General features: G+C 49.7%; 1 protein-coding gene across 3 annotated transcripts in view; it reads left to right on the top strand.

Moving 5' to 3' along the window:
* Positions 1–22,214, top strand: part of SEMA5B (semaphorin 5B) — a 229,988-nt gene that overhangs the window by 51,150 nt on the left and 156,624 nt on the right. For all 3 annotated transcript variants that reach the window (XM_026054226.1, XM_026054234.1, XM_026054243.1), the window contains one exon: positions 14,940–15,000. The gene's annotated coding sequence lies outside the window, so the exon portion shown is untranslated. Of the gene's footprint in view, positions 1–14,939; positions 15,001–22,214 lie in introns of those variants that run through there.

The raw sequence follows: 22,214 nt of genomic DNA, 5'->3' as shown, positions 1-22,214 counted from the left end.
AAGTACTCGTCTTGATAACGCATTCGGTGGTGTAAATGCCCTATTGCTTGGCAATCCCGGCGTTTTAGACGTAAGCTGCGCTGGTCCAAGCCCCTCTGTCTCCGTATTGTTTCCGTGTTGGTGTAGCAGTGTCACCAGGATACATTATTCTGACCCTGGGAGGCAAACAGACCAACGCGGAGGGGTTTTTTTTTTAGTAACTCAGCAACGTTATCTAAATCAAAGCAGATTCCTGGAAATTGGGACATACTGCAACAGCCAGGGACAATGAGGAGTATTTGTGCTGCAGAGTATTTCACACACTTGCAATCTCTATTAGATCTGCCCTCCTCAGAAGAGGAGCGGCCAGCGCGAGGAGAAACGCGGTTGCTGTTTGGCATCTCTCATAAAACTGGGATTTGCAAAAACACCCTTTGGAAGAGCGGGAGAGTTTGACGCACTAACCCGGACGATGTTTATGGTGCTGCTTGCGAATACGCGTTTAGGGAGACACAGAACTGCAGATCCTTGACCTTCCAAGCCGTAGCACCATTTTGAGTGCTGTTAAGGGGATTTGGAATTCAAGATCTGTGCAAAGGAGAGCAAAGTGGGTGCAGGGCAGCTCTCCATGCGCCTGGCAATGCCAGGGACACGGACACGTCCCGCGCCACCACCGCAGCCGTGGATGCTCCAGAGGGGGATGCGGAAGGACGCAGCGTGCAGGGGTTCCCTGGGGTCTGCCTCAAAGGGAGGAGGGACCCAGTAATTTGTTAGGCCGGAGCGGGTGGCTTGTCTGTGCACCAGCTCCGCTGCCCAAGTGACCGAGGGAGCAAAGTTGGGTGGAAATCCCCCAGGGCACCTTCCTTAAACATGGCTATGGGAAACAGCAGGAGCCTCTCGCTAAGGGGAAAACCCTGCCCTGCTCAGTTCTGATCCGAGCAGAATTCCTTGTGAGGTCGGTGGCTCCAACACCAAAGCCGTATGCGTTCCCTAGCTCCAGGGGCCCCAGCGTGGGGAGAGCAGCGAGGGCAGCCCAGGACAGGGATTTTCCTGGGAGGCCGGGAGGGTTTGGGCTCTCGGGAACAGGCACACACACGTGAGGAGCTGTGGTGAAAGCACAGCCTGCTGCGGCCCTGCAGCTCCTGCTGCTGGCACCCGCTTCAGAGGTGCCCGCAGGCCAGAACCTCCTCCCGTGACGTCTCTGGCAGGAAAATAGACCGAGCTGACACCCCGTCTTGTCCTTTTGCTTGTGGCACCGTTTGTGCGAGTGACGAGCGGTGTCAAACACAGGAGGAGGTGGGAGCTGGCGCCTGGCGTTGGCACCTTGGCTTCTGTCGTCCTCACGCTGGGGAACGAGCTCCGTGTTCACCCGTTTGGGCTGGAGGGAGACGCTTTTCCAGGGAGCTTTAGGGCAGGACTAAAGTGGTTCCCAGCCGTGCTGGCCCCGTGCGCGTCCCAGTGAAGCCCCTTGTCCCCCTGCCCGTGGGTGCCAGCAGGGCCTGCTCCAGTCTTTGGTTTTCCCCTCTCCTCCTTTCACCTGGCAAACGGGAACGTGTCTTCTCCATAAGGGCCTCGTCCTTGGCTAGCCAAAACCCATGGCCTCTATTAGCCTTCGAACAGGGCTGCCCCAGCTGAGGGGGACCCCGTTCGGGAGGGCGCTCGGTGTCCTACGAGCCACCGCTGCTGCCACACGGCTGCCTAAAATACGGGAAACAGGGATGCTGGGCTCTGCTTTCCATTGTTTTATTTCACTTTTTTTTAAATGAAGAAATAGAAATATTCCTTTTCTTGTTCTTCCTTTCTGCTTTCGGGTGAGTAACTTGCAAACAGCCTGGGTAAATTGGCCCTAGAAACTAAAGTCAGGAAAACTAAAAAAGTTAAAGTTAGGGACACTGAAAATCCTCCTGCTCATGGAGGAAAAGGAAAACTTTGTCACACCAAGTACCACGAAGCCATCTTGGACTTGCTCCCCTGCTGTTTATCTAAAGTGCATTTATTACATTCAGTAGGTTTCTCCTCCTGGCAGTTCATATATCCATGAGTGCAAGAGCCTTTGCCTAATTAAGAGCAGAGAGATCTTCACCACGCTGCCACAGACCCATTCAAAGGACAATTTCGGAGTGTTAAGCTCTCGGGGGAGGTATGGGGACAAAATTAAAGCAAAATGAATAAATAAATATGCATGTGTGTATGCACATACATACATTTAGATGATTAGATTATATATATATATATATATGGATGGATGCTAGAAAAGCCTTAGACACAAGTAGCCTCAGCCTGCAGAATGTGTGCACTGTGATACAGCCTCCTAGGTGTTTCTCTGGTTGCATTAGTCGCTATTTGCAAATTAATTGGGGAGGAAATTTAACAGGGTTTGATGCTGGGAGTGAGTGGGTACCTGTGTGCGCCTGCGCCCGCCCGGGCTGAGGGGGCTGCCTGGTTTTAACCTGATCAGACAAGTTTTATTACTTCTGTCCATTGATGCTGCTTTTGAAATATGGTCGGCTGCTTCTATTAAGGTAGCTCAGAAATGTCTTTCCAAATTGGCTTTTGGTCCCTGCTCTCACACTCGTTTTCTTCTTGATTCCCTTCCGAATCTGCTCGCTCAGCGTTTGCTCCATTTGCTTACGCAGAGGCACTGAAAAATGAATTGCAACCTGCCCTGTTTTCTGAACAGAAGGTAATTCTTGGTCTGGATCCAGAGAAAGATATTCTGGGAAAAAAAAATGCAATGGAGAAAAGGGTTGTAGCAAAAATGGGAAGGTTGTGTGCATGTAAAGAATATACCAGAAATGCAAGGATACAGAGAGGAGGGGAGAGGTGTTGCACTGAAATTCACGACTGCATTAGCCTTCCTGACGTTGGACAGTGCCACAATAAATCCTGGACCCCGGAGCTCGAGAGCGAGGCCGGGAACAGCAGGAGCTGGTGATCCTGAGTGGCGCTGGCAGCTCTTGTGGGGTCCGGAGAGCCCCGCGGTGCCACGGAGCGCCATGGCAAAGGGATCCCTGCACGCTAGGTGCTATGGGGAGGGACAGTTTTCCCAAGCAGAGCCCCCAGCAAACTCATCCCAAATAGGACTGGGGCAGAATGGAGGCAGTCGGGAAAAGCGAGATTTGTTGGTGGACGTTTTTGAAAAGAAGAAAATGGTTCCTAACACCCGACGTTTGAAACGGGGCTTTGTCACGATGAGAGGATTTACAAAACCCAGCTCTCGTGGTACCCACCAAGAGATGGCTCGTGCTTTCGGAAAAGGCTCCAAAGCTAAATCACCATTAAGGGAGATAAGAGAGTGGGAGTGAATTCACCTGACCTCATCTGAAGAAATGCTTAATGAGCGGGATGATCATCGTAAGGGTCATTTAATACCAGGAAAAGGAAATGACACGTGATGCGGGTAGTAACAGAAAGAACAATGGGCTCAATTTAATAAAGGGCAAAATCAAACTGGAAACGAGGCTCAACTTTTCAAGGGCTGAGAGCAGGCAGCAAGGGGAGTCATTTGCTTAATGAGGTAGTTAGGACCAAGGAGGTAAAAAAGTTTCTGCTTTGCAAATGCTGCAGATGGTGAGTTGGATCTTTGTGGCTCGATACAGTGACTCGGCTCAGGGAAGGCAGTGGCGCCAGCTCATCCTTCTCCATCGGGAATATGGGGTTAATAATCCGCCCTGGAATAAAGGCACCACGGGAGCCTCATTAGCCTCATTCTTTCATCTTTAACAGTGGGGGAAGAAATTAGGTTTTTGGTGGCTTTACAACGAGAAACAAGATGTTGAGCGCGCTGTGGTTTTCCCCGTTGAGCTCTGCAGGCACCAGCACTTGGGCCCGCTCAGAACCCTGTGACGCTGCAAGGTCACCCAGCCCAGGGTCCAGTTCTGCTTGCCTGCAACACCCCGCTGGGGATTTCTCCTAGGGCTGCACGGGACGTTTCCCAGGATTGTGCACAGGGCCGTATTGCAGAGGCCACTGGACAACCCGGAGAGACCTCTGAAAATCCTACTCTTCCATCTGTTCCCTGGAAACAGAGCTGACCTGGTGGCTGTTGGGGATGCTGCGGTTGACCTTAATTAACCACCTCCAAGGCTCGCTGTGCCAGGCGTGCCCTGTTCCTGCGTGCTCATGACTTCCTCAGGAATGTGTCTGGAAACAGCCGCCTGTCTGTGTTGCTGCGAAGGCTTTGTGAAATCAAACTAAAAACGCTCAGTGCCAGAACTGCCCATCTGTGCAGAACTGGACCGAGTAAAAGCAAACCTGCAGTGAAGAGTGCCATAGCTGGGCCTGGTACGTGGATCAGTGAATTTCCTACGATGGAGAAAAGGGATTAACGGAGGTGGCTATCCCCTTGTGGCACAGTTATGCAGTTGATGTTCCTTGCCTTTCTTTAAATATATTGTCAGTCACAAAGAGCTTAATTAATGAGGGTTCCAATTAACAGATGATGGTCACCAACTGGTTGTTGTTGCTGTGGCTGAAGATGAAATGAGATGATGTGACTCATGCACGAAAATGGCAAGTTTTACAGCACGATTGATGATTTCCTGATTACTGTGTTTAAGTAACAGAATTCATGTAAGGATACGAGCTGCTTAAAAATTAATCTGATTTTTGCAGGACTGTGATAGTGATCAGGAAGCGTATGCAAAACTGTGATCTCATGCAGTGTGGAAAGTTCGCAGCGTAATCTGATCGGCAGAACTTGCTGGAGATCCAGCTATGTTCTCAAAGGGAAGGAAATCCTGAAGGCCTCTGCGTCCCTGCCGGCAGCCGTGGAAATGGAGAAGACGGTGGATTTTGATCTATAATTTACCTGAGATAAAGATGGGTTGCCCCAAGGAGAAATAAAACAGCGCTGCTGCTGCAAGGGAAGTGCCTCAGTCCAACTGGTGGCATAGGTTGTCATGTGCTGTTATAGAGGTGTGTGTTGGAGTTGGACAATTCGTTTTTTCTTGTAAAAAACATTTCCTTCACAGAAATCTTTCTTTAGGCTTTTGGGTTCTTACATGAAAATGATTGCTTTGCCAGCACCACAAGTTCTCAGGTGGAAGGCTGGTCGAGTGTTTCTGCCTCTTGCAAACACCGCTGTGTTTGCGCGAGTTGTCTTCCCAGGTGGGAACACCCTTCCTCTATGCAGATAAATCCCCCCTTACAGGCGCTCCTATTTCCTCCCTCCTTGGCCCGCATCCTCTCCTGGAGGTGGGAGCCCTCGGAGCTGCTGTCTGCGTGTTCCAGCTGTGAGTTTTTAGGTTGCAATTTCTATGTCTTTCTTTCATCTGTAGGTCTCTGAGCTGCTCTAAGGGCTCATCATCCTCGTTGTGCTCTCGTCTTCTCTACTCTTTGCAGTTAGGCCGAAAATTAGATATAAAGTGTTTGAGATTGTTCAGTGAAAGCAATGGCAGAAGTTGTGCTAGCAGTAAACGTCAAAGAGAGAGAAGCCATAAAAGCTGAGGAAAGTGACTGCAAGTTGTCAACAGTAAGTGCGAGCCACATTTCTCCAAAATAACTCGTCTTTCTGGCTGGGAGTGGGAAACAACAGTCTCAGATTTAATCCTTCTCTCATACTAACTGCTGAAGTTGTTGAGTGAGAGCCCCCAAAACCTCCCCTAGAAAACGTTGTGTCAGGACCCCAATAAAGGCAGTGGTGTCTGGATGTCCTGCGGGAATATTGTATTGAACTACATAGGGCATTAGCAGCATTCACCAGATAATATGTAGTGTCTATGGAGCTGAGCAAAATGGGAGAGGTTTTATGGGATGAGAAAACTCTTTCCGGTGTTGCTAAGCTAAGGACTTATTTCCAATCTCTTCATTCCTTTAAGTAGGTGTCAGTGGGCTTTTCTTCCTCGGTTAGATAGTGCAGCCTGATTCCTATCTCTGCTCTGGTGCTGCGGCTGAGCAGAGCGGATCATCACCCACGGAAAAGAAGTCCTGCTTTCCAATGGATTCTCCTCATTTTATCCATGCTCCTTGGATAAAATCCATCCCGCAGGCCCATTCCCAGCAGCTGGCGCATGGACACCCTCCTTCTCCAGAGCTTCCCTCTTTCCTGGGAGGCTTTGAACTTTATGTTCCTTCATATATTCTTAAGGCTTGTAATTACTGCTGGCCTGGACTGACCCGAAGTGGCACTGAAACTGCACCTGACATTTCGGGTTGCAAAAGCATTTACGGAGTTGGCATTTGTATCTCATTTTGTTAAATTTACTTGTACTGTTTTAGAACGTTTTTAGGGGATTCATAATTCCTTGTTTTGTAATACAGCCAGAAAGAACTAAGTAAAGCTTTTAAAAGTAATCTGTCTTTTCTCCAGCTGAAGACGCACTGTCATGTTTTCACATCTCATCTTATTTAGGGGCAAAGTTTGCCTCTTGATAGGCACATGTAGCTTGTGTGGACAGCATAGCTTCAGTATGATGGATTTTATGCCATTTCAGCATATTTTCAGCAAAATGAGTGCTGGCTGATTGCAATTATAATTGTGACTGAGTTGATACTGGAGATCAATAGCTGCTGGCTTTGTATATTTGCTGGGTAGGCAGAAGCTCAGAAAATAGTGGATTCTGCAGGCAGAGATACGGAGGTGAGGTGGCTTTTTGCTTAAGCCTCGGCACGGGCTCACAAACCTCCCGTTTCTCCTTTGATGCTGCAGCCTGGGGACGATTACAAACTTTGTACCATGTGTTTGCACTGCGCCTAGTGTCCTGGAGCCCTTATTTGAGCCGGGCTCACCAAATGCTGGCCCACCAAATAATATTTATGGATGTAAACACACACTCTCTGCAAGGCCCAGACCAAGTCACGCTCAGCCCGAGCAGGGGCTCTGCGTCGTGGGCGCCGGCGGATGCAAAGTACAGCCTTGGAGATGATGGTTGCATCAGATGAGCCGCTCAGACCAGGCATGGCATCACTTAAGGCGTTCAGGAAACTGCTGGGAGGGAAGGAGAGGAGACAGTGAGTGAGAGGGCTGCGAGCGGCTCCCCGAGAGCCCCATGGCTGGAGGAAGAGGAAGGCACTGGGAGATGGAGGAGCCTCCTCCCGGAGGCCATTACAACATGGCCGCCATGGCCAGCCAAGCGCAGGCCGCTCCTCGGCCGGGTAATGAAGCACCAACCCTGCTTTGTGCCCCTGTTCCCAGATAATCATCAACAGACAAACACAGGAGAAAAACGGGAGGATGTTGGCCGAGGAGGCCGAAGGAGGGAAGGCTGCGGAGCGGCGGGGACGCGGCGCAGCCCTGGGCTGCTGTGGGACACTTGTCCCGGGCTTGGCCTCAGGGCCGGGGAGTCGCTGAGGGAGCGACACCCGTCTGTGTGTGCTGAAACAGGCGATTCCCGCCCTCGGAGTGGCCGGTTTGGGGCTCTGCTGGTGGTGGTCCCACTGCTGCTGCGGTGAGAGCCAGTGTGGAGTCGGGCAGGCGAAGTCTGGGAGCTCTGGGCGCTCTGGGAGCTGGAGAATCTGGCTGCTCCCTCGGCGCTGCTCCGTCCTGCTCGTGAGGAGGACTGAGCAGAGAGGCGCTGGCTCTGGATGCTGGGGTTCCGGAGGCTCCGCGCGCTCTGAACGTGGCTCTCACTGGGCTCCAGGGGGATTTCACCCTTCGCTTTGTTGAGGTTCTGTGTTTCCAGCCATGTCTGAAGGAAGGAGGCTTCCGCAGCCATCACAGACACACAAAAGGTGCCTGCTGCAGTGCAAGAACTGATGCAACTTCTGCAGATGGACAGAGAAAGTGTATTTTAACTGAAAAACTAAGGTCAAATTCTGACCCTAGTCACACCAGTTCCAATTGAGAGTCCTGTCGGTGGTGTCTTTGGCGTGCGTTCCTTGTGGGCTGATACGGCTGCTTCCCGTGGGAAGGGGCAGAGGTGGCAAGTTGGAGCTCATATTATTTTGGTGCTAGAAGAGATACCCCATGGTAAGTACAGAGCATTGCGACGGCTTAGCTTTGCAGTATTCGTTTTCCACAGTAACGTGACAAGAAGGTATGAGTAAACCCTTTATGGCTGGTGCCCACTTCGTGTTGTCTGAAGCTAGGAAAAGTTCTGGGTTTGGACAAGATGAAGCTTCTCTCTGGAGGAATGCAAAGAATTTTTCAAATTCCTTACAGAAGATGAATTTTGTTTTTGTGTTAGTTCAGAGCTGCTCGGCTTGTGCCAGGGATCCTGGGAGCCCTGGGAACTTAGTCTCAGATCTCGCCTTGTTTTGTGCCCTGGCTCCCGCAAGCCGGGGTTGTTGGCCTGGGGACAGAGCACAGGCCCTGCTGGCCCCCCTGCTAGAGCTGGCCAAGCTAGAAGAGCCAACTTCTGAAGCAAGAGAGAACTACGGAGTAAAGCAGGAAACTGCGTGGAAGCAGGTCGATCCTGTCGTGACCGGCAGCGCCAGTGGAACTTTCCAGACTCATCTGCTCACGAGCTGCCTGGATCCAGCCCCGGGCTTCCCTGCTGATGGAGGCGGTCCTGGCCTGAAGGGCAGCTTGGGGCAGTGTCCCCGGCCCCGTGACATCCGTGTGTGCTTGGGGTGGCTGCCCTAGGTTGGTCCTGGCATCTGTTAGTGAAACAGGGCACAACTCGGCCCCAGCTCTGCCGAGTCGCTGCGAAGGCGCTCGCGGCCGCTCTCCCTGAGCAGAGGCTGGAATCACCCTGGGGAGCCCCTTGTGCTCCAAGAGGGATGAATCTATAAAACATTTAGTCAGCAGTCGCTGGGTTGGAACATCCCTCCACTCCGACATTAAATACTCCCAGGGATTTGGGGGGGTTATGACTTTCCATCTTTTATCTCCTGCTCTTCCCTGGAGGAGCTGCATTGTAGACCACAATAAAGCTGCTTAACCAGAGTTTTACCAGTGCAGTTTTTAGGAAAGCTTGAGCGTGCTTGTTTTTAATGGTGACCTCATTCTCACTTGCTGAACTATTTGGATTTTTTTTTCTTAAAGGGTAGCAATAATGAATTTCCATATGGGCTATACCTTGTAAAAAGATTATCTCCATTTATTCTTTTTATAAAGTTTTCAGGAGGGAAGGCACTGTCCCAATGCACAGAAGCAATTTTTCTTTTCAATGGATCCTGTGACTCAAATCTAAACCTTTGCTCTCAGAGGAACCCTTTCCAAATGTTTACTTACTGCTTGATTCCTGATAGGCAGCCCAGAAAAAAAAAGAGATGAGGTGTTGCTCCAGAAAGTTATACTGCTTTATATTGTTTGAAAGGCAGAGATTGAACTGATTTGTTTAGCAGCTTGCCGCGTCTCAGCGAGGGGAAAGAGCTCCTTTGTGTCGCCGGCTTTTATCAACAGTCCAGTAGAAGTGTTTATATATACATAAAAAAAATCATACAGCATTTCTCTAAAGCCTTTCATCTTGATGGCTCCAAAGCAGTTGACAAATATGTCAGATAATTTGTCAACTGCTTTGCTCTGTAGTTATCTCTTGCTTCAGCTCCTAATGGGTGGCTTTTCTGTGCTGGCTGAAATGATTCCTGCTGCTAATCGGTTATGAAGCCATCGCCGTAGCGGTAGCGCAGGGATTACAGAATTCCAAATGAAAATTTTTGAATTGATTTGTCCCGATCTTCTCAGGGGAGTTAATTAAATATGGGGCAGCCGTGGTGACCTCCTGGGCCCAGGGGTCCGGGTGCCCTGAGCAGGAGGCATCGGCGCCGCGGGATGTGGCCTGTGCCTGGAGGGCAGAATAACGCACAGGAATAATACGGCACCGAGGGCAAAACCAGGGCCACGGAAAGATCCCCTTTTAGCAGGGGAGCGAGGCTGCCCAGCTGGGGCAGGTTGGGGTTTGTCAGGGCGAAAGCCACCCGTGCTGGTGGGGACACCGGCTCTGATGCCCCTACACGCCCTGCTGGGTATAGGGGCAGCCCCGCGAGCCATCGGCAGCCTCCGGAGTTAACACTGTGGAGAGACCCAGGGCTTCGCGATGAGCTCCACAGCACGAGTGTGTGAACGGGGTGTCGTTCACCGGCCCTGGCGCCGTCCCGCTTCCTGCGTGGAGCTTGGCCCCATCGCAGCTGCAGCGGGGACACGCAGCCTGGCTGCAGGACACGCGCCCCTCCGTGCCCCCCTCGGCCGCTTCCCATGGCAAATAGTTTCTCAGGACCCGGAGGCGAACGAGGAGATAGTCTCCAGGCCAGTGGTTCTGATAAGCTGAAAAAATGTATAAATAAATTAGCCGTGATGAATGGTAAGAAATTGTCACTTCTCCTGCTTGCCAGGGAGTTTGGGAAGTTTGCTGAAACGTCAGTCCCAGTCTCGCTGCCGGGGGGCCGGGATGCAGAGAACGGATGCTGTGAGAGGGGATGTTTCTGAAACATATTTTCAGATTGTAGTAAAAAAAAGTGTGATTTATTTTCTTTTGCTGCAGCCTGCTCCCAATTTTCAGTTTATATTAATAACTATGGGAACAGCAGTTCCTGCTGCCATATACTTTAGCTATTAACACCATGTCTGGCTTGGCAGTACATCTCTCTTGTTTTTTTTTTTTTTTTTGTTTTTTTTTTTAATTCCCTTGCATTCATAAAATAAGTATCAACCTTCCTTTTTAATCTCCCTTGGCAGGTCCAGCCAGTTAATTTATGCCTTTCATTCCTTCAAAATTGTTTTTTTTCTAACATCATACATTTATAAGAAGAGAAGAAAAAAAAACCCTATTAAAATTCCCTGTATTTTTGGAATGGGGGGGGGGGAATGTGATTGAATTCATATTAAATGGAGTTATTTCTCCAGGAGCCCCTGAGAGGTGTCTCCCCCGGTCGCCGGTGTCAGTGCAGGTTTAACCGCTGCAGTGCTGGGTTCTGCAAGGAGAAGGTCCTTCCCCCGGCTCCCAACCTCCATCCTGACCGTGTAAAGGATGTCTGTGATTTATGTGCAGATAAACAGCTTTGGATCACATCCAATGACTTCATCAGCTTTAATTCGGCTGCCTAATCAGTAGCAAACAGGAGGGTGGATTTTTTTTTTTTTTGGCTTTGTTTTGTTCTTAATAGTTTTTTAGTTTTTTTTTTTTTTAATGCAGGCCTTGGCATGGGCCCTGGAATGGTGCTGCCCGCTTCCCATCACGTTGGTGTCAGAGTGGGGTTTGCGCGGAGGGCTGCAGTGCCAGGACAGCTCTTGTAGCCAGGAAACCGTGCGGCTATGTATGCGGCTGGAAAGGCAGCCGCCCTCAGCCCCTGAGCTCACACTCGGCACAGGACGGCCCTCCGGTCCCGGGGAAACGGGGAAACGCTCCTAGAGGAGCAGACTTGGTCTGTGTCTGTAAAAGAGCAATAGTCTGCGCTTGTCTTTGCAGCTGGGACCTCTGTGAGAGAGCTGCTCCCAGCAGCCAGGCAGGAGCACCTCTCACCTCAATACATTGCTCTGTGCCTATACATGCTATGGCTCCAGCCTGTATATGCGCAGTGCCGTAAAGACCGGGGTGATCCATATTCCCCAGGCTGAGGTGCTGCGCACTTGAGGTTCAGGTCCCGAGACCTGACCTCATTTTTATTCGCCATAACCCGAGCGCAGACCTATTAATGTGAAAACATCAAGCCATTTACATTATTATCTGTAGGTGCCGTGTGGCCAGAGGTGAAGTGCTCTCTGATTTATAAGCAGAGCCTGCAGGATTACAAAGAATAACCCCGGGAGCTCATCGGATGGCGGGCACGCAGCCGCAACTCCGATAGTGCGGCTTCCCAAGGAGCTCGGCCTGGGAGCAGCGGATGGCGGCTCTTCCTCTCCCAACCTTCCAGCCATCCTGGCTGCCGTTCATTTCAGTGCCTACCTGCATCTGGCCACTTCCCTCTTTTTGAGAGGAGGCAGGAAATCTTCATAGCTGTTCATCTGTAGCCCTTGACACCGAAGAAAGGGGCGAGTTTGGGAAGCCCTGCTAGGCTAGGAAGCCACCAGTGGACCCCTGAGGACATGGGTTAATTTGGAAGGATAAAACGCTGATATCACTGCTGTATCTTAGACGGTTTATGTCATAACCCAGATATGGCACAAAACAGCCTTTTTTTTCCCTATTTCACGCTAAACGCCCACAGGTCCATGTTTCGCTGCTACCAAGGCTGTAAGGAAAACCCAGGCAGAGCTGCTAAGCTCAAAGCGTTTGGCTCGGCCAGGATTCCTTGCACACGCCCTTAGCTGTAGGGGCTTTAAATAGAGCTTTGAATCATCCTGAGATTTGGGGAATTGGGCTGGGCGGGCGGGAAGGGCAGCAGCCGGGTTGGATGGGAGCGCGGTGCGGATGTGCGTGGCCCGGGAGCCGTGGCTGAGGTGCGTGATCCATGTGCGGTGCCACCCTTGCATTTCGTTGCGCAAAAGGGCAACAGCAGCTCCCCGCCAGAGACGGGATGGAGAGCGGGTACTAGCCCTTATTAAGGAAGGGTCCTGCAGATCCTGCGGGGCTTCTGGCCTGGCCCCCCTGCCCTATGGCACTGCCTGGGCCGTGGGGCTGCGTTTGCGCTTTCCATTTTAGACGTCCCCGCTTTGATCCGAAGTGTGTTGGCTAAGGCAGCGTGTCTGTCACCAGCATGGGTCCGCAGGGGCGTGTGGAGGGGGCAGCTTCGTCCTCATGTTGTGCCATCCCGCTGCTTTTTCCATGGCTGGCAGCACAATGGAGGGACGAGCAGGATCGGGATTTCCTGACCTTGATTGCACACAGTCTATAGGTCTGGTTCTTTTACCCTGAACATGAGGTGTGAACACCCCATTCCAGTTAAAATTCATGTGAAATGAGCATCTAGAGTCCTGACAAATGAAGACAACCCCAGCTGTCTGTCTTTTTATGGAGAGAGAGGAACAGTTTCTTGCTGTAACCTGAGAGGGAATTCAAACATCTGAGAAGTAATTTGAGGGGAACATCCAGTTTCTTGCAGATCGAAGGGTGGATTTAGGGAATCCTGTATTCTGTGGCCAGAAGGGAGCTGTTATGTTTAAGAATCTGGCAGTTTGCACACCAAAAGTGTCGATCAAGCCCAAGAGTTTCCGCTGCCCAAAGGCTTGTTTTTCAGATGGGTTCATCAATCCTGACCCGGAGATTTGGGCTAGCAGATGTATTTTATGTTCTTACAACCTGGTCTGTTGGGCTCTGAGCTAACACTTGGGGTATCACTGAAAAAGTATTTCCAGTGTTGTCATTTTTAGAGGAACTGGTCATAAAGCCTCAGCGCGTGAGCGAGGTGATCTGTCACCTCCAGGGTCCCTCAGGTTTGCTGTAGTTGGCATTCGGCCCTGGCAGCTACGGAAATTTTTACATCTTCATCCCTCTGCTACAGTTTCTTCCTCAGGGGAAGACTGATAGGAACGGGAAGGAGCTGTAAGGGTGTGTGTGCGAGTGCTGCAGGCTTAAAATGCTGCGAGAAGGGAGTGTGGGAGCGTCTCTGGATTATGGAAATGTGATGAATGAGGCTTCGGGTACAAAACAATCGCTTCAGTCCTCCCAGCCGCCGGGGCGGCTGCTGCCTGCGCTCTGCTCCCTCTCAGAGCTTGCTACAGTTATTGTGACTTTCCTCTTTTTGGGGAGGAAAAGCCCTATTCCGAAGCCCACGCTCAGGGAAGAGCTGCCAGGGCTGAGCAGGGAGCCCTGTGACTGGGGCCTGTTCCCCTGGCCCTGCGAGGGGCAGCGCGGAGGCCTCTGGCCTCAGAGAGGCTTGGGACAGATCACATAGGAGTTTCCCTGGAAAGAAAGAAATGTCTTTTTTTGTGCTTCCCTCCCTTGCCTGCAGTGCAGGGACTAGAGCTTGTGCTGCCCCTCAGGAGCGCGGCGGGATGAAGCCAGCCGGCTGCTGAACGCGCAGACGTTGCTCGACGGGAAGCCGTGTAAATACCTGGATAGATGATTTCAGCGAGACCGTCTGTCGAGCAAGTAGGCAGCAGGGTCAGGCTCTCTCACAGGGAATCATTTCTTACTGGCTGACTGGAAACTGTGCTCAGCAGCCTCTGTGCAGCAGCATCCTCTGGTTTTGCTGTCTCTGTGTTTTCCCTGCCTGCGCGTTTAGCGCCTTGATCTTCAGCCTGCGAGTTGCAGGGGGCCTGTCGAGTGCCTGTACAGTGCTGCACACCAAGGGCTCAGGCAGGGCCCATGGTAAAGAAGAGTCTGGTAGAAAGTAACCTGGAGTTTACCATCAGTGATCACAGCTTTTGCCTTGCTTACTTTCATCAGGTTGTGCTGGAAGCAGGGGCTTGGGGTCAGACACGTGTGTGAAAGCAGCCTTTGAGGTGTGTGCTTCTTGAGCAGCTTGTTGTTCATGTGGAGCTTGGCTTTGTCATCAGTGGCCTCAGTCTTTTGAAGAGTGGGGATAGGGGCTCATAGCCCTCCCAGGCTTGCTCTGAGACCTGGGCAAGTTGTGTAGGCTTCCTTGAGGCCTCCTCGTTTGGCTGCAGCTCCTGTATTGATTTGGGGAGTTTAGGTGAGTCTTGGCAAGCCTGTATCTCCTTGACTGCTCTTGTAAGTAGTTCTGTAGACAGATGGAGGCCTCAGTGACCTCCCGCTGTGGTGACCGACTGGACAAGGAGATAGATGATGGTCATGGCTCCATGTTCACAGCCTGCTTTCTCATAGGTGTCGATCTTTTCCTAGGACAAGAGTAATTCCTTGTCTCTCCTGAGAGGATGAAGCATTCAGGGTTGTGAAAAGTTCAGACAAGGTTCCTCGATATCGAAGATAGATCGAGTGTGTTAAAATATTTATTGCTGCTACCAATATTTGCTACTAGTGAATCTATTGGCTAGGATTTTTGCAGAAAGAAAGTATGAAGAAAAATGGTTTCAGTTGAAGCAATTTTTGAAGCAAAGTTCAGATGAGCATTAAAGAAAAAAAATTACAGTGATCTATGGTTAAAGTTGAACTTTTATGTTCTTTAAAATTTATTTCCCTAATAATCTCAAAATTTGACATTAAATTCTCTTCCTTGTGAGATGAGAAGATATAGTTAGAAGTATCACTTAAGACTTTTTTTTTCTGGTGTTTCCACAGATTACTAAGGATTTTCCCCGGAGCAGGACTTTGAAGATGACAATTCAGTAATGCAGAGGCTGTAAGTATATAACATTATGATTGCAACTCTTTTTTAAGAGCTCTATCTACATTCTTTGAACTCATGTTTGCTAGATTCTACTTTGCAAAGAGCTTATGAGGAAGAGGCTGGAAGATGAGATGGTTCTAAAATGGATAGTGCTACTTTAGACACTGCTTTATCTGTTTCATGTTGCCTTATTTACTCCTATAAAATATACTTGTACTTGTGTACTCCTATAAAAGCTTGTTCAGTCGGCAGGAGGAAAGCCCAAGACATCTGTCAGTATTGCTGGAAATGCCACAAGTAGACAAAAATAAAAATACCTCATTAGTACAGATGAGAAGTGCATAAAATGCAATGATACATTACCAAAAGCTGGCATGGCCTAGGTTCCCAGGCACAGAACAAAGGCCAAAAACCATATGTTGCTTTGTGATACCGCTAATTAAAAAACCTACTTTAAACTGAATGAATGAAATAAGTGAGGGCTTGCTAGGTTGATCGTGTGTTAGCCTTTGGTCACTTGGCGTCAGAGTTGGAGGTCTGAGGAATCTTACAGCATCTCAAATAGATGAGGTTTTGCACAATTGCAAGCTGAAGATGCTTGAAAAAGAAACAATTTCCTTTTTCTCCCCAGCTGTTCCCATCCTTTTTGTAGGTGAATTAGTGAGCTGTTAATTTTTGTAGCTCTTTTCTGAATTCTCCATTGTTTCTCCTAATCAGTTCTCTCAGATCTGTTCAATCTCCATTTAATTCAGTCAGCTACTCAACATCCAAACCATTTGTAATAAGAAGAGTGCTATTTTTTCCTTTTATTTTAATTGTAGTTGATGGCTTTCGGCAGGTGTTATCATATAACTCAATCACCAGCCATCGGAATTTGTAATTTAATCAATAAAGGAGGCCAGTTTTCTCGAGGAGATCAGAAGAGAAAGAGCTCAAGGAAAATGCACAGCAAAGAGAGTGTGAAGAACTAAAAAGGGTGATAGGCACTGCAGTTCTGCACACAGTAGCTGCAGCCTGGTGGCTGTATCTGCCTGGCAAGCAGTGAGTGAAGGAAATAGCTATTTATTTACCTATAATATTCCAGAATGCTGTTCTAGAATAAAGGCATGCAATCATACCCCCTTCTTGGAAAATGGAGGGGGGAAGCTTTGCTCAAGTTGCTCTGACAAGGACCTTGCTCTGACAAGGACAAGTCTGCTTGGGTGGGTGGCTTTAGCAAGCCCTGTGTGTTCCCATGCGTTGTTTGGGAGGGACACCATGGGATGACACTCTGTTATGGCTGCTCCTCCAGCCTTTCTGCTCACATCCTCACATGTTGTTGCTGCTGCTTTTAGATAAGGGCAGGGGAGGGGTAGCTGTGGTGTCAAGTCACTCCTTCAGAGGTCCTCCCTGAGGGCCCTTGAAGCACAGTCATCTCCTTGGCCTTGGTGGCCATGGCTCCCTGGGCTGACAGGGCCTGGCACAGACTGTTGGTCCTAACAGGAAGGCTGGGAAGGGCCAAGAGCTGGTGCGTGAGGTCTTGGATGCTCCTTGAGAGTTGTGAGAGCTCAAGGGTTTCATGCCATGGTCTATCTGGGAATAGACCACGCAGAACCACAGTAGAACAGGCCATGGGGAAGGGCCTGTGCTGGTCACGGCTGGGAAGCCTTCCTAGCTGCAGGGGACACCGCCTGAGCGGTCCCAAATGGTAGGTCTCGGAAGAGTCACCCCCGGTTTGGATGATAAAACACTGCTAGGTGTTATGATCATGATTTGGCAAGGACCAGAGAACTGAAGATGAAAGGTATCAACATTATTCAGCCAGAAAAATGCTAACATTTGAAATTACAATGAATTAGTTGGTCTTTAAAGGACATGAAGATGCTGATTTGTTTATATGCGTCCCAAAGGCCCATTGCCAGCTCTGTAACCATGTTATCTGCAAGTGAAATGTTGAGCCAGCCATAGAAAAAGGCATCTTGGTAGTGTTTTTTTTTAATTAAATAAGGTGTGTCAGTACAGAAAAGCATAAAAACACAAATTTTGGGAGAATTTTTAAAACTCGGTGTGTGGTATTTGTCTTGATGATATTAGTTCTTCCCCTGAGTGCTCCTGTAGATTGAATGTACAGCTAGCTAGAGAGTCTTAAGGTGTTCGTTTTTGACTTGTGTCGTCAAACTTTTCTTGTGGAAAGCACAGGTCTTTTTAAGAGAATAAGATATTGAGCTGAAGCAGAAGCTGCCACTTATTTGCAGTAAGAGATTTACATGATGATTTATTAAGTGCTTAACATCATGGATTGGAAAATGTCTGGACAACTGTTGTAGTGAAATGGCTTCATTCTCCTTGCAGCAGCCCTGCTGAGTTCAAGTCCTACACCTGTTCTGCACAGCTCTACCAGAAAGGCAAGTTTTGGCTGAGAAATACATGAAATGTGCCAGACAGCTACAAAATCTTCTAAGATTTTGCAACTGGCCAACTTGGGACAAATCATTCCCTCTGGAAAATATCATAAAGGCCTTTTCTTGACTAGCATGAGCAATACTGTAAGTGCTATTGCTACGTTTTGTTCTTTTGAGGAATGTATGTGTAGGGATCACCAAAACTGCGCCATGTGATTGCTTGTGATTCCTGCTTCCTTCTGGTGCACCCCAAAGTAACGTCATCAAAGTGAGGGCAGTTCTGCCTGCACTCCTTGGCCAAAGACGAGAGCAGGATTTCTCCTGCTGAGCAGCTTAGTCTGCTGTATTTGAAGGCTCACTTTTGGAGCCACCAGCCTTGGGCTGCTCAGAGCAATCAGTGCCTCGCCTGGCCACGAAGCCTGGGGGAGCCAACTGCAGGAATGCAAAGCTTCTGGGAGGAGATGAGGTTGAAAGTGTTTCTCTGGGCTGAAGGTGATTCTCGGGGCTCAGCGCCCCCGAGTAACGGCGTACGCAAGGACTGGACTCTCTGTCCTTCCTCAGCAATGACTTTATCCACCTCAAAAAGGTGAGAATAGGTCTTTGAAGAAAATAGGTGCTACAGTCCTACAAGTAAATAATATCTCTTTTAAATCCCCTCTTCAGAGCAGAATATTTGGTGTGGAGACGGGAGTCATGCATGTGTATATTATTATCAAAAAATGTATATATATGTGTTTATTCATTCCCCCCCTCATTTCTCTTGCTTTTTATACTGCTAAAACATTCAGAAACACTTGGCTCAGCTTCCCTGCCCAGCTCCCAGCACCAGGCGCCCCGTTTGGAGGATGCCCCTCAGATGGGGGGTTTGGAAGCAGAGCACCTTGCAGCTCCTCTTAGCTCACATCGCAGGGGACGGGCGCTTGGCTTCCTCTGCCATTGAATTCAACGGGCTGCCGAAGGGCTGGGTGTCCTTGGGCTATGAGGGATTTTTGTTCTCCCGCTCATTGTGAAGTAGCATCATTAACACAGGCAAATTACCCTGCTTGGCCGTGTCCGTGGCACGTTAGAGCCCTTTCCCACTGCTAAGGCTGGCGCTTTTCTTCTGCAAAATGAGGGGCCCATTGGCAGGTCTTTGGCGAGTCAGACAGAGGGGCTCTTTAATGAGGACCAGAGGGGTCTAATAAGGGGGAAGGAATTGGATGTGACAAGTGCAGGGAGAGATAGCAGAGCACTCCCGTACAAATCACTGCGCAATTGGGCCAAAATATTTATCAGCTTTCCTGGGGTCAGGGAAAACGGGGGCTGCAGTTTTGGGGCAAAGGAGTTAATATGATGTTTCCAAAGTGCATTTGAGAGAAGCCCAGCATTGTATTGTGTTTCCCGCTGCTTAGCAAGCACTGTGCTTTTGGGCTAATAGAAACTGGTTTGCGTTGCTTAATTTTCTTCTTTGAAAAACCATATTGGCTTTTGGTGCAGGACTTGGCATTATGCTTGAATATGCCTGGCTTTTACAAATGGGTTTTTAGTTTAATAAGATGAAACCAATTAAGCAGAAAAGTCACTGCCAATGGATTTTACAAGTGCATAAAAATATATTGCTTTCTCTTCAAACATTTCATCACCCTTTCAAATGCTCCCTTTGCTTTCCCTGGCTACTAGTGGGATTTAACTTGTCCCCTTAGGATGTGAAAAAAGGAAAATGCCCATTGGTCTGTGGCTGCTCAGGTGTGTGTAGCGGGGAGGCTGCCTGTGTCTCTTCCCGCTCAGGAAGGGGCAGGGATTAAAGTGTCCTTTGGGCACTGCTGGTTTTGCATCCTTGCTTCCCTCTCATGTCTTAAATATAAGTGCAGGCAGTTCAGCACCAGTCTGACGTTGTTATTAATGCTATGTCGTCTGAATATCTGTTTTTTTCCTACGTATCTGCGGCTAGAGTTGGAGGAAATCCATGAGGTGGATGGGTTCAGTGGAGGTACCTCTTTTGATGGGGTGTGAACAGTTGCTCTGGATCCTCCTCAACTTGTGAAAATGCCCCCGGCAGCCACAGCCGGCTGGGAAGGATCCTGCCCTTTCTAAGAGCTCCTTCCACGAGCTGCTGTGGCCGCAGCATCTGTTGCTCTTTTGGCCCTTGTTGAAATTTTAGCCTGTCCATCATGACCCTGTTGCTTCATTTAACCCCCACTTAAAAAAAAAAAAAAGGCATTTACTCCAAAGAGCTGCATTGTGGCATCCAGTTTTGTCCTGGTTTGTTTTAAGGCTTCCCAGGAATCCCAGGCTACTTCGCGCAAACTGTTAACTTGAGGGTACTAATTTTGTCTGGGTTTTGTCACAGAAATTCAATTAAGGGGGATTATGAACACAGTTGTAGGCCTGTTTCATTTACAGTTGCAAATGAAACGCAGGCCACACACTGTTCGTTTACAGGCAGGCGGGGCGGCTCCGAGGGGCGGCTCCGAGGGGCTGCAGTCAGAGCTACCTGCGAGGCGCTTTGTGAGCCAAGGGGGATGGAGAGGTGGGAGGGAAGAGCCACCCGCTCCCCGCTCCCCTGTGCACGTAATAAACTCCACAGGGAATTCCTTCCTCCGTAGAAAACACATCCCGAGAGATAAGAGCGAGTCCTCCTTTATTTATGTTTGTGGCTGGCAAAGAGCAGTCGCCTGTTCCCGTGGCCTTGGTTTGGATCCAAGTCCCACGGGCGCGGGGGGCCACGCATTCGGTTTCGCTTTTTTCAGCTCTCATTTCTGCGCCACGCAAGCCAACTTTTTATTCCTTTTTTTTTCTCTTTTTCAAGTTTTTCTTCCCACTAGCAGCTGAATTCCCCAGGTGTGCGGGGGAAAGCAGAGGAAGGGAGGAGACTTTCCCGGCCGGAGGGGAATGGTTGCTGCTGCCGAGCCCGGCTCCTGCTGGAAGCGGCACGTTGGAGATAATGAAGGAAGAAGGGCCCGTGTTTGCTTTGCAGAGTGAGCTTTGCAGGTCCGAAGGGCGAGACAAAGGCACAAGTTCCCTCAGTGCCCTCTGATGAGCCATCTGTGTCTGTAAAACAGCAGCACGGCTGCGCTTTCCTTTGCAACGATAAGTTTGGGAATTACTTTGCGCCCCTCTGGAGACTTGAGAAGGGCTCAGTGCTTGGTCATCTCCTCCTCCTTATCCTGCCCTTGTCCCACGGCTCGGGGCTCCATCCTTGGACGCTTTGGCAGGGAATCCCACACTGCTTTCCCTGGGGTGCTATCTGAAGCCATGTAAGACACGACCTCCTATTGCCCATAAGGTCCAGCTCCCTTGGGCTGCGCTTCAGTCATACGGAATAACTCCCATTTTGCAGGTGGGAAGAGAGGGGTGCCCCAGGGTGGAAGAGCAGCCCGACTGAGCCAAGAATGGGCAAAGTCCCGTGCTTGGTTTCTTCAGAGCACAGTGTGTTCTCCGGTTGGGGACCGGCCCGCTCTGTTCAACAAGCCCATTTGCCCCTGTTTCTTGCTGATTTCCCGATGCTGAAGTTCTGGGAAGGGTTTTACTGTTCTACGCTTGGGTTCAAGTATGCACCCAAGAGGCTTACTGGATTCCTCACCAGATAAGAAGAAATAAGCTCTTTTGTTTGGAGCTTTAGATCAGATACCGTTTCCACAAACCTCTGTGTGCAGCCTTGACACTCCTGAAGATAGAGAAGCAGCAGCTTATTAATCTTCAGCAAAATTCACTAAGAGTGATATATAGTGACGTGTTACTGACATCCACCTTGGTGCCCCGTGCGCGCAGTTCACCCCCCCGTGAGGAGCTCTCGGTGCTATTTATATTGCCCACTTGTTTTGGTGTCAGACCAGGCTTGAGAGAGCTGGTGGTGGGAGAACTGGCTTAATCAGAGCCAAATCCAAGGCAAAACCTGTTGAGATGAAAGGCCTTGTATAAAGGATGACCTGGGACTCTCCTACCTTTCGGGTGCCTGTTCTGAAGAAGTGAGGATGATTTAATTCAGAGCCTTGAGCAGCGTTCAGTCTAGCTGAACAGGACTTTGGAGAGAGATTGTGACTGGATGGATATAAATGAGAACAACTCTGCAAAAGTCAGTGGGAACACACAGGTACAAAAGCTCTGGGAGAGAGAATCATGATCAGGAGTTCTTGTAACTCAAATTATTTTATTACAGCTGGTTTGGGCTCTCAGTAGGCAGCTAGTTTCCTTGGAGCTGAGCACTGTGAGCAGGGCAGCATTCCCGTGTTACAGAAGAACCAACCTTGGGGAATGCTGAGCTCCTCCACTGATGCAAAACGAGCTGAGCAGCCTGGTGAAGCTCTCCTTGCTCTCAGGTGGATAAAGTAGGGTGAGATCAAGCCCTGCCAACACTTTAATCACATGTTTTGTACACAGCAAAGCATATAAAAATAGCCAATTTTCAGTATCTTGTAATCTGAAGACAGCAGAGTTAGACCTTCACCCGGCATTAATCAGCTTAACTGCAGTGGTAGAGAGCTCATTTTGATGGAATAACCTCTGCTTTACTCAGTTAACTCCTGTGACCTCTTCCTTCACTCCAACAGGAGTAAATGTCCTCCTGGACAGCTCGTGGAGCCTGGACAGCTCGTGGAGCTCGTGGAACACTCCTAGGCTTAGGCCGGGAGCCTCGGCAGCAGGGCAGGAGGAGGGACTGGACAGGATTTAGGACACACCAGCTCTGATCTTAGGCCCCGTGTTTTGCAGGAAGCGCTTTCAGGTTCGTGACATCTGGCAGCGCTGCCTCCCCAGGCCGGGAAATAACCCCGCGACGGGAGCACGTTGCTGCCCTCGCGCCGCCTCCGGAGCCTTTCCCGTGTGGATGCGCACGGCTCCGGCACAGATGGTCCCATGTGGCGGCGA

This window comes from Nothoprocta perdicaria, unplaced genomic scaffold, assembly GCF_003342845.1.
Source record: "Nothoprocta perdicaria isolate Ctin4 unplaced genomic scaffold, notPer1 scaffold_0, whole genome shotgun sequence".
In the NCBI taxonomy this organism is placed as follows: domain Eukaryota; kingdom Metazoa; phylum Chordata; class Aves; order Tinamiformes; family Tinamidae; genus Nothoprocta; species Nothoprocta perdicaria.
This window is presented reverse-complemented; position numbering and strand designations above follow the sequence as displayed.